The following is a 9,979-nucleotide window of genomic DNA, read 5'->3' as shown; positions in this document are numbered from 1 at the left end:
TCCCCATTATCCAGATTTACTCCCTCTTTGTCTCTCATTAGAAAACAAACAGGGTTCTAAGGGATGATATTAAAATAAAATAAAACTAACATACTAGAATAGGACAAAACAAAACCAAACAGAAGGAAAAGAGCCCAAGAAAACATTAAAAAAAAAAAAAACAGATATAGATGTTGAGTCCCACTTGTTTGCACACTTAGGAATCCCACAAAAATATTAAACTGGAAGTCACAATATACATAGTCATAGGGTATTTATTTACCCATAAGGTTAAACATATTTTTCCATAGGGAAAAAAGAAAGAAAAATATATAAATAAAATAAAATGGCCCAAATTGATCAATTGGTTCTTGATATTCAAGTAAAGAAAATTGTGGGCTAATTGCTGGGGGGAAGGTATAGGCAGGACTTCTGAATCTCTGGAGGCAAGAAGGGAGATGCAAGGAAGGAGAACCGATTTTGCTATGCTTTGGAGAGAGGAGAACAGGGCAACCATGTGAGATCTGAAAATGTAGTGGCTTCACAGGCCACTCCTACAGGTGGGTGTTCAGGAGAGTTTTGCAACTGAAGTTAGGGAAGGTAGGAGATACTGAGATAAGAAATTGATAAGGGCATGCTTCTCCAGGTGGGAGATAGTAGTACCCAGCAACTGTGCCAAGAAGGCTAGTTGAAAAGGAACAACTGTGAGTGTACCTTTTACCCAAGGATCCAAGAGAAGCCAGGATGGGGCTGGTAGCTAGTCCACTTCACAGAGCAAGGGCAGGCAGAGTGTAAAACTACAAGCAACAGATTTGACTTAAGGTCTACTCGGTGAGATGGAACCAATCCATGATCCTCCATGGTTGACCATGAACCTGAGACTAGCCCAGGGACCTTGGATAAAATCAAATAATTCTATTCTACTAAAAGAGCACAATAAAATGACTCTCAAAGACATTCTGCTATAATACTCAGAGTCAGTGTCTTGCTCAACGATAGTCAGAAAAACTTCTTCCTGCAGCAGAAGAGAACAGAGAGACACACAGCTAGACATTATGCAGAGAATGAGCTACCTTTGAATACTCAGCTGTAAACAGGATGTCTCCACCAAATCACGACACTCTTGGCTCCTGGAACCCTGCAGAAGAGGGAGTAGAAAGATTGTAAGAACCGAGGGATGAAGGACACCAAGAAAACAAGACCTTCTAGATCAATGGGATCAATAGGCAGCATTCACAGGGGCCTTATCACTGATATGGACCAAATGAAACCCTAGAGTTGAAAGGAGAAGTGGACATATGCCCCCATCTCTAAGGCAGAAAATATTTCCAACTGGTGACAACTTGCTAACAAAAATTGTTTCCTCCACGAGAGTCTCATTGGGGAAACAAACTGCTTTTACATGCCCAACAATAGATGGTCAATAAAAACAAACTCAAGGTAGATTTCTTGTCTTATAATGTTGTATCAAGGCTTTTCTTAAAAAAAAAACAAAACAATTTTAAATTATTATTTTAATTAAATTTTATTGCATTCCTTTTTGTGTGTGTGGCTATTTGTTTGTTTGTTTGTTTTTTGAGACAGGGTTACACTGTATAGCCCTGACTGTCTTGGAACTTGCTCTGTAGACTAGGTTTGCATAGAACCCACATAGATCCACTTGACTATGCCTGCCAAATTCTGGGATTAAAGGCATGCACCACCAAATCCTGCTGCATTTCTAATTTTATATCATGTTATTTAGAGATAGAGATGTTGAGAGATATTTTGATCATAAAAATAAGGTAATTTGGCTTGTGTCAGAGCCCTTGGTAGAATTAGGACTATTATAAACAGGGGAGTCATCTCCACTCTCTTCCCATTTCCAGGTGACCATTCAAGAGAAAACCATGGTCTGCAAACCAGGCTAAGCATCTGTCTTAGTCAGGGTTTCTATGCCTGCAAGTTGAGGAGGAAAGGGTTTATTCAGCTTACATTTCCACATTGCTGTTCATCACTGAAGGAAGTCAGGACTGGAACTCAAGCAGGTCAGGAAACAGGAGCTGATGCAGAGGCCATGGAGGGATGTTTTTTTTATTGGTTTGCCTCCCCTGGTTTGCTCAGCCTGCTCTCTTATAGAACCCAAGACTACCAGCCCAGGAACAGTTTCACCCACATGGGGCCCTTCCCCCTTGATCACTAATTGAGAAAATGCCCTACAGCTGGATCTCATGGAGGCATTTCCCCAACTGAAGATACTTTCTCTGTGATTAACTCCAGCCTGTGTCAAGTTGACACAAAACTAGCCAATACAGCATCCTCCATAAATGGCACGTCATGAACTTCACTGATTCTAGAAACATAGGAAAGAAATATTTGCTGTTTAAGCCCCTAGTAATTAGTACTATATTTTTTATAGCAACTCAAGTAAGTGACAATCATTACAAAGAAGTATACACATAAATACTTAACAACAAAGACATTACTATAAAACCATGACACTTTGAATTAGATAGGTATAGACATTGGGATCTACTGCAAGCTGGTTTGTTACACTAATATACTGTAACCAGTTTTCATATAAATAAATTCTGCAGTTCCAGTGTAATCTAAAAATTTTCAACTGTATATATGTCACAGTTAATCTGTTGTAGCTCCTCCCTTGAGGAACTCAATTAATTCTATTATTTACTACTGAAAACCTATTGTAGCAAACGACTGTCAGGTAATTACATTTGCATACTTTAATGCTTTTCTCCACATTTTGTCAAAATGAAATTTGTATAGAAAAGAATATATGTATATGAGTTCTTTTTTTTTTAAATATTTATTTATTTATTTATTTTATGTATATGAGTACACTGTAGCTGTACAGATGGTTGTGAGCCTTCATGTGGTTGTTGGGAATTGAATTTAGGACCTCTGCTCACTTAGGTCGGCCTCACTTGCTCTGGTCAACCCTGCTCTCTCAGGCCCAAAGATTTCTTTTTTTTTTTTTTTAAAGTTATGTCTTTTTTTTTAATATTTATTTATTTATTATATGTAAGTACACTATAGCTGTCTTCAGACACTCCAGAAGAGGGCACCAGATCTCGTTACGGATGGTTGTGAGCCACCATGTGGTTGCTGGGACTTGAACTCTGGACCTTCGGAAGAGCAGTCGGGTGCTCTTACCCACTGAGCCATCTCACCAGCCGTATATGAGTTCTTAATTTATGTTTTATTGTCAAGTAAGTAGGTCCTTACATTGTGTGGCTAAACCACAACCTTGCTTACCCATTGACTTATTCAGTGATATTTAGGTTGTTTTCAATATTTTACTATAATGTATTTTCTCTCTAGGCAACATTTAGGGTAGGAAGTATTGTTTTAGGTTAAATCTATGTTTATCAAACATCCTAGTTCGTTCTCTCTCTCTCTCTCTCTCTCTCTCTCTCTCTCTCTCTCTTGGGTTTGGAGAGTGTCTAGTGGCTTCATTTTTTCCTCATATTTAATCACTAATTGTGGTGGATTGAATGAACTATGTTATTTCACCCATAAACCAACGATTTTAATTTCTTTTCAGTTGGTGGCACTTTTTCAGGAAGCTACACAATCTAGGAAGTGGGGTCTTGCTGAAGGAAGGATGTCACTGGAATTGGCTCAGAGAGCTTGTAGCTGTATCCCATTTCCTGCTACCACTTTCCGTTTCCTGTGTTATATTGAGATGTGGTCTCTCAATTTCCACTTCCAGCCTGCCACTTTGCCTTTCTCCCTCTGGAATCCTACGCCACAGAAACTCTTGTGTTAGCTGTGTCTGGTCATGGTATTTGCCATGGACTATCAGCATATCCCATTTCTATCCCTTAGAATTTGAAAAGGTGGGTTTTTAATTTCCATGTAACAGGACTTTTTTTTTACTGTCAGTATACAAGGTTTGTTCGGTACATGTGCCCATGTCAACAGTTTTTCCCAATCTGTAGTTATTCATTTAGTTGAGGAGAATTTTACCCCTTTTCTTGGGTATCACTTTATTTTTGTTCCCACTGAAGCACATTTTAAAAGTACAAAGACATTTTCTTATATTTTTTTCTAGAAACATTATTTATTTATTTAGCTTTAAGTTTATCAGTGATTTTCTGCACAGGTATTGGTTAAAAACATTTCTTGTCTGCTTTATGGGATTATTAGGCTTTCAGTTGTGCTGCTTAGGAAAATGCCAAATGGATTACTGACTATACAGCACCATATTTTAGACTCTGGATAAAATAGTACCTAGATTTTTATTTGCTCTCTAAAAGAGGCTTTGTACAAAGGAAAGCTGTTCAGCATTACAAAGAAATGATGCATTTTAGGTCAGTTTCTACATTTCTTTACATATCCAGATATCCTGTTTTCTATATGAGTTACATTTCTTATGTTTGAACAGAATTTAAGTCCAACGTCAATTATGTTAATTTATTTTTACACACACACAAACACACGCACACACACCCCTCATGTATATTTTTTTTCAGGGAAAGTTTTATCATGGAAGGAACATGGTGCGTGATTCTTTACTTACCAAGTACTTTGGGTGAGCCCAACTGGAATCCTATGGAAATGACATGTACCTGTTACAACTTATAAACTAAGCACAGCAGAAAATTCTTCTGGATTAGACCTGAAGGAAAAGGCCATTGTACCATTAAGAGAAGTGATTCCAGTTGCCTTCAGTAAGCCACACAATAGAAATCTCCTTTTATTGATAAGATCATTGCATGAACTGCTTTGAAATTAGCTTCCTTGTCTTCTGACTTTAGCTTGACTGAGAAAGATAAATGTTTCTTCTTTTTGTATGGCTACATTTAAAAAAATGACCTCAAGACTCATGAATGAAAAGCAATAGACATGTGATTGTGTATCATGTTTTTCTGAATAAATTTAGGAATGGCAGGGTAGAGTGTCAATCATTGCCCAGCCCATGATTAGGCTATCTCTGGTGCTTGTCTTTTTTTTATTTTATTTTATTTTATTAGATATTTTCTTTATTTGCATTTCAAATGCTATCCTGAAAGTCCCCTATACCTTCGCCCGGCCCTGCTCCCCAACCCACCCACTCCTGCTTCCTGGCCCTGGTGTTCCCCTGTACTGGGGCATCTAATCTTCGCAAGACTCAGGGCCTCTCCTCCCAATGAAGGCCAACTAGGCCATATTCTGCTACATATGCAGCTAGAGAAATGAGCTCTGGTGGTACTGGTTAGTTCATACTGTTGTTCCTCCTGTAGGGTTGCAGACGCCTTCAAGTCCTTGAGTACTTTCTCTAGCTTCTCCATTAGGGGCCCTGTGTTCCATCCAATAGATGACTGTGAGCATCCATTTCTGTATTTGCCAGGCACTGGCATGGCCTCACTAGAGACAGCTATATTAGGGTGCTGTCAGCAAAATCTTGCTGGGATATGCAATAGTGTCGGGATTTGGTGGCTGTTTATGGGATGGAACCCTGGGTGGGGCAGTCTCTGTATGGTCCTTCTTTCCGTCTTAGCTCCTAACTTTGTCTCTGTAACTCCCTCCATGAGTATTTTGTTCCCCATTCTAAGGAAGAACGAAGTATCCACACTTTGGTCTTCCTTCTTCGTGAGTTTCATGTGTTTTGCAAATTGTATCTTGGGTATTCTAAGTTTCTGGGCTAATATCCACTTACCACTGAGTGCATATCATCTGAGTTCTTTTGTGTCTTCCAAACTGGAGAGTCACATATTCACTGCTACCAGCATCTCAGCATGCCCATGGTCACCTAGTGACTCTCAGTTATGCAAGGTTGCCATAGATGTAATAGTGGAGGCAGTTAACAAGCAGCAGCAAGAGAGGCTCTTAACTCAGTTTCCAGGAAAGATGATGCACCAGAAGTTGCTCCCTGATGGCCCAGACACTATGAGAATGCATAGACTCTATTCCAAGGGAAGGAAGATGACTTCAGAGAGTCACAGGTGTAGTAATAGAAGAGCAAAAAAGTGATAAGGCAAAGCTGATGAATGAAAAGAGAAGTAACCCAAGGCAAGCAAGCACAGCTCCACCTGTGGCTCCATGCAAGCAGGGATGGAAGCACAGCTTGAGAACACTGACACTCTAGTAGAATACTCGGTGTCCATGGCTCATGCGTTCAGCAGGTGAACAATACTTAGCAACTATGGATATTATGAAGACAGATCCAGCATCTATGCAGGACACAGTGCTGTCGTTACTCTCTCCTGCTTGTAACATACCCATGAAACACTAATCATCTAGAGCATTAGCCATGTGTCATAAAATATCATATACTCAGCCTTGGGAGGATTTGGAGACACTTTTAGTCCACAGGCTACAAATCTATGTATGCAAAGAAAAGAAGACATTAAGTAAAGATGTATCTGGCAGACATTGGACACTGATTAGTGTAGCCTCAACATAATAGATATGGAAGTCCATGAGTTCCATGGGCTCTGCTTCTGCCCCCCATGGAAATAATTGGCAGCTTTCAATATTCAAGAACCCAGAAGTAAGCTCCTCGAATGCTTCATCCTTTTGTTGTTGTTTGTTTCTGTTGTTATTTTTGTTGTTGTTGTTTTGTTTTTTTCTCCTTTTCTGTTGCTTATTTTCACTCTATTTCTTCTGAATCTGCTAGTAGTATCTTCACTTACATTTTAAAGAGCTTTTAATGTTTTCTTTTTTAAAATTCTAAGTCAGAAGATCAAGCTGTATGTTTGTTTATTTTTTGAGACTTGATTTCTCTGTGTAACAGTATTGGCTGGCCTGAAACTCTCCTTGTAGACCAGGATGTCCTTAAACTGAGAGATCTACCTGTCTCTGCCTCTCGAGTGCTCAGATTAAAGGTGAGCATCACAATGCCTGGATTGTTCACAATTTCATTACATCACTGGCCCATCTGTACTGGCTATTTTTGTGTCAACTTGACACAGCTGGAGTTATCACAGAGAAAGGAGCTTCAGCTGAGGAAATGCCTCCATGAGATCCAACTGTAAGGCATTTTCTCAATTAGTGATCAAGGGGGAAAGGCCCCTTGTGGGTGGGACCATCCCTGGGCTGGTAGTCTTGGGTTCTATAAGAGTAGGGAGCAAGCCGGGGGAGGCAAGCCAGTAAAGAACATCCCTCCATGGCCTCTGCATCAGCTCCTGCTTCCTGACCTGCTTGAGTTCCAGTCCTGACTTCCTTTGGTGATGAACAGCCAGCATGGAAGTGTAAGCCAAATAAACCCTTTCCTCCCCAACTTGCTTCTTGGTCATGATGTTTGTGCAGGAATAGAAACCCTGACTAAGACACCATCTCTTTTCTTTTTTCCATTTCTTTTTTTCTTTTCTTTTCTCTTCTTTTCTTTCTTTCCTTTCCTTTTCTTTTCCTTCCCTTCCTTTCCCTTCCTCTTCTTTTTCTTCCTCTTCTTCCTTCTTCTCTTCTCCCGTCTCTTCTTCTTCCTTTTTCTTCTTTTCTTCCTCTTTTTCCTCCTCTTTTTTCTTTTAATTTTTGATTCTATTTTTATGGATATTTTGACTCATATCTCATTTTTTAAAAGCTCATAGGTTTTTAAATTTTTTCCATTCTTATATTTATATGATTTTGTTTATGGAATTTCTCTTTATTGGGAAGTCATATTTTATTTTAGTTACCTTTGTAATCTCCTCTGGAAACCCCCTATTTCATTCACCTTCTCCCTCTTTCTATGAGGGTGCTCCTCCACCCACCCATCCACTCCCACCTCCCCTCCCTGGCATTCCCCTACACTGGGGCATTAAGCCTTCCTCAGAGCCAGGAGAGCTTCCTCTCCTCACATTGATACTTGACAAGGCTATCCTCTGCTACATATGCAGCTGGAGCCATGGGTCCCACCATGTGTACTCTTTGGTTGATGGTTTAGTCCCTGAGAGCTCTGGAGTGTCAGGTTGGTTGATATCCTATGGGTTGAAAACCCCTTCATCTTCAGCCCTTTCTTTAACTCTTCCATTGGTCACCCCATGTTTAATCCAATGGTTAGTTGTGTGCATCTTCCTCTGTTTTGGTTAGGATCAGGTAGTCAGTAGTCCAGGAGACAGCTTTATCAGGCACCTTTCAGCAAGCACTTGTTGGCATCCACAATAGTGTCTGGGTTTGGTGTCTGCATGTGGGATGAATCTGCAGATGGGACAGTCTCTGGATGGCCTTACTTCAGTCTCTGCTCAATCATTTGTCTCCATATTTCCTCCCTTGAATATTTTGTTACCCCTTCTGTTTTTTTAATTAGAAATTTTCTTTATTTACATTTCAAATGCTATCCCCTCTCCAAGTTTCCCCTCTGAAAATTCCCTATCCCTTTTCCCCTCCCTCTGCTTCCCAACCCACCCACCCCTGCTTCCTGAGCCTGGCATTCCCCTATACTGGGGATTCCCCCTTCTAAGAAGGAATGAAACAGCCATACTTTTGACTTCCTTCTTCTTGAGCTTCATGTGGTCTATGAATTGTATCTTGGGCATTCTGAGCTTCTGGGCTAATATCCACTTATCAGTGAGTGCATACCATGTATGTTCTTTTGTGACTGGATTACCTCACTCAGGATAATATTTTCTAATGCTATCCATTTGCCTAAGAATTTTATGAAGTCATTGTTTTTAATAGCTGAGTAGTACTTCATTGTGTAAATGTACCACATTTTATGTATCCATTCCTCTGTTGAAGGACATCTGTGTTCTTTCCAGCTTCTGGCTATTATAAATAAGGCTGCTATAAACATACTGGAGCATGTGTCTTTGTTATATGTTGGAGCATCTTTTGGGTATATGCCGGGAGTGTTATAGCTGGATTCTCCAGTAGTAAGTACTATGTCCATTTTCTGAGGAACTGTCAGGCTGACTTCCAGAATGGTTGTACCAGCTTGCAATCTCACCAATAATGGAGGAGTGTTTCTTTTTCTCCACATCCTCGTCAGCATCTACTGTCACCTGAGTTTTTGATCTTAGCCCTTCTGACTGGTATGACTCTTGGGAACACTGCCTCAAAGTAAATATTATTTGATAGAAATTACTAGCTAATGCAGGTAGTAGAATGGAACAGTCAGTAAAGGTCTTGCCTTATAAATATGAAGAACTGAATTCAATCCCAGGATCCACATAAAAATGATGGGTGTGATGACATGATTTTGTAATCCCATTGCTTGGGAAGTGGAGATAGGAAGATGCATGAGGCTTATTGGTTAGCTTGTCTACACTAATTGAAAGCTCTAGGCCAATGAGAAGCCCCATCTCAAAGCAGATTGATGGTGTTCCTGAGGGTGACACCCAAGATTGTCCACTGGCCTCTACATACACACATTCATGCATACATACCCACACACGTGTAAATAGTTTGTGTGTGGATGCACACTTTAAAAAGGTTAACTATTGAAATGACTGAAAAAGGGCAAGTAATAGAAAGGAAGAAAGGAAAGCAAGAACTATAAATGAGCTGAACTTTCTTAGTTTCATTTATTCATTTAGTTAGTGAACTGAACATTTGTGCAGAAGTTCATCTATCTGACCATCCATTTGTTAGAATTTCAATTTATTCCTTCTCATTTATGGGTCTTGATTGTAATTAACAGAGTTCATTAAGGACAAATGGAAATAGAAAATGAATCCTTATTCTTGGCTTCCATGCTGCCAAAAAAGGCACACGGGGCTTGTCCATGCATTCCTACCCTGGTGTGGTGCCTTGCTACAGGAACACCCAATGGAGTATGAATGATCCTCTGAAATTGTGAACCAAAACAGATCGTTCTCATTATTAAATCGTTTATGTCCAGTACTATATTACAGTAACAGAGATCTGATGAACATGCCTGGTCTTTCAGAGGCAGGCCAGTAGGTAAGAGATAGCCTCGAAGAGCTCATAAACCACAATATTGAAGATAGATACTCAGTGCTGAGAGCAAAGCTTTAGTTAGCTCTGGAGGGGAGGATTAAGTTTCTTGTGAGACAATGCCGGGGCCTAGCAAACACAGAAGTGGATGCTCACAGTCAGCTATTGGATGGATCACAGGGCCCCCAATGGAGGAGCTAGA

At 40.0% G+C, this 9,979-nt stretch overlaps 1 long non-coding RNA gene across 1 annotated transcript in view; it reads right to left on the bottom strand.

The window, feature by feature from the left end:
* Positions 1 to 239: 239 nt before the first annotated feature.
* LOC110304229 overlaps positions 240 to 9,979 on the bottom strand; it is a 286,860-nt gene continuing 277,120 nt past the window's right edge. The window contains exons 7-8 of the long non-coding RNA XR_002379032.1: positions 1,053 to 1,117; positions 240 to 873 (exon numbers count right to left, since the gene is read on the bottom strand). This is a non-coding gene — a long non-coding RNA (uncharacterized LOC110304229). The remainder of the gene's footprint in view (positions 874 to 1,052; positions 1,118 to 9,979) is intronic.

The sequence above is a fragment of the Mus caroli genome, chromosome 11, assembly GCF_900094665.2.
Source record: "Mus caroli chromosome 11, CAROLI_EIJ_v1.1, whole genome shotgun sequence".
Classification (NCBI taxonomy): Eukaryota; Metazoa; Chordata; class Mammalia; order Rodentia; family Muridae; genus Mus; species Mus caroli.
This window is presented reverse-complemented; position numbering and strand designations above follow the sequence as displayed.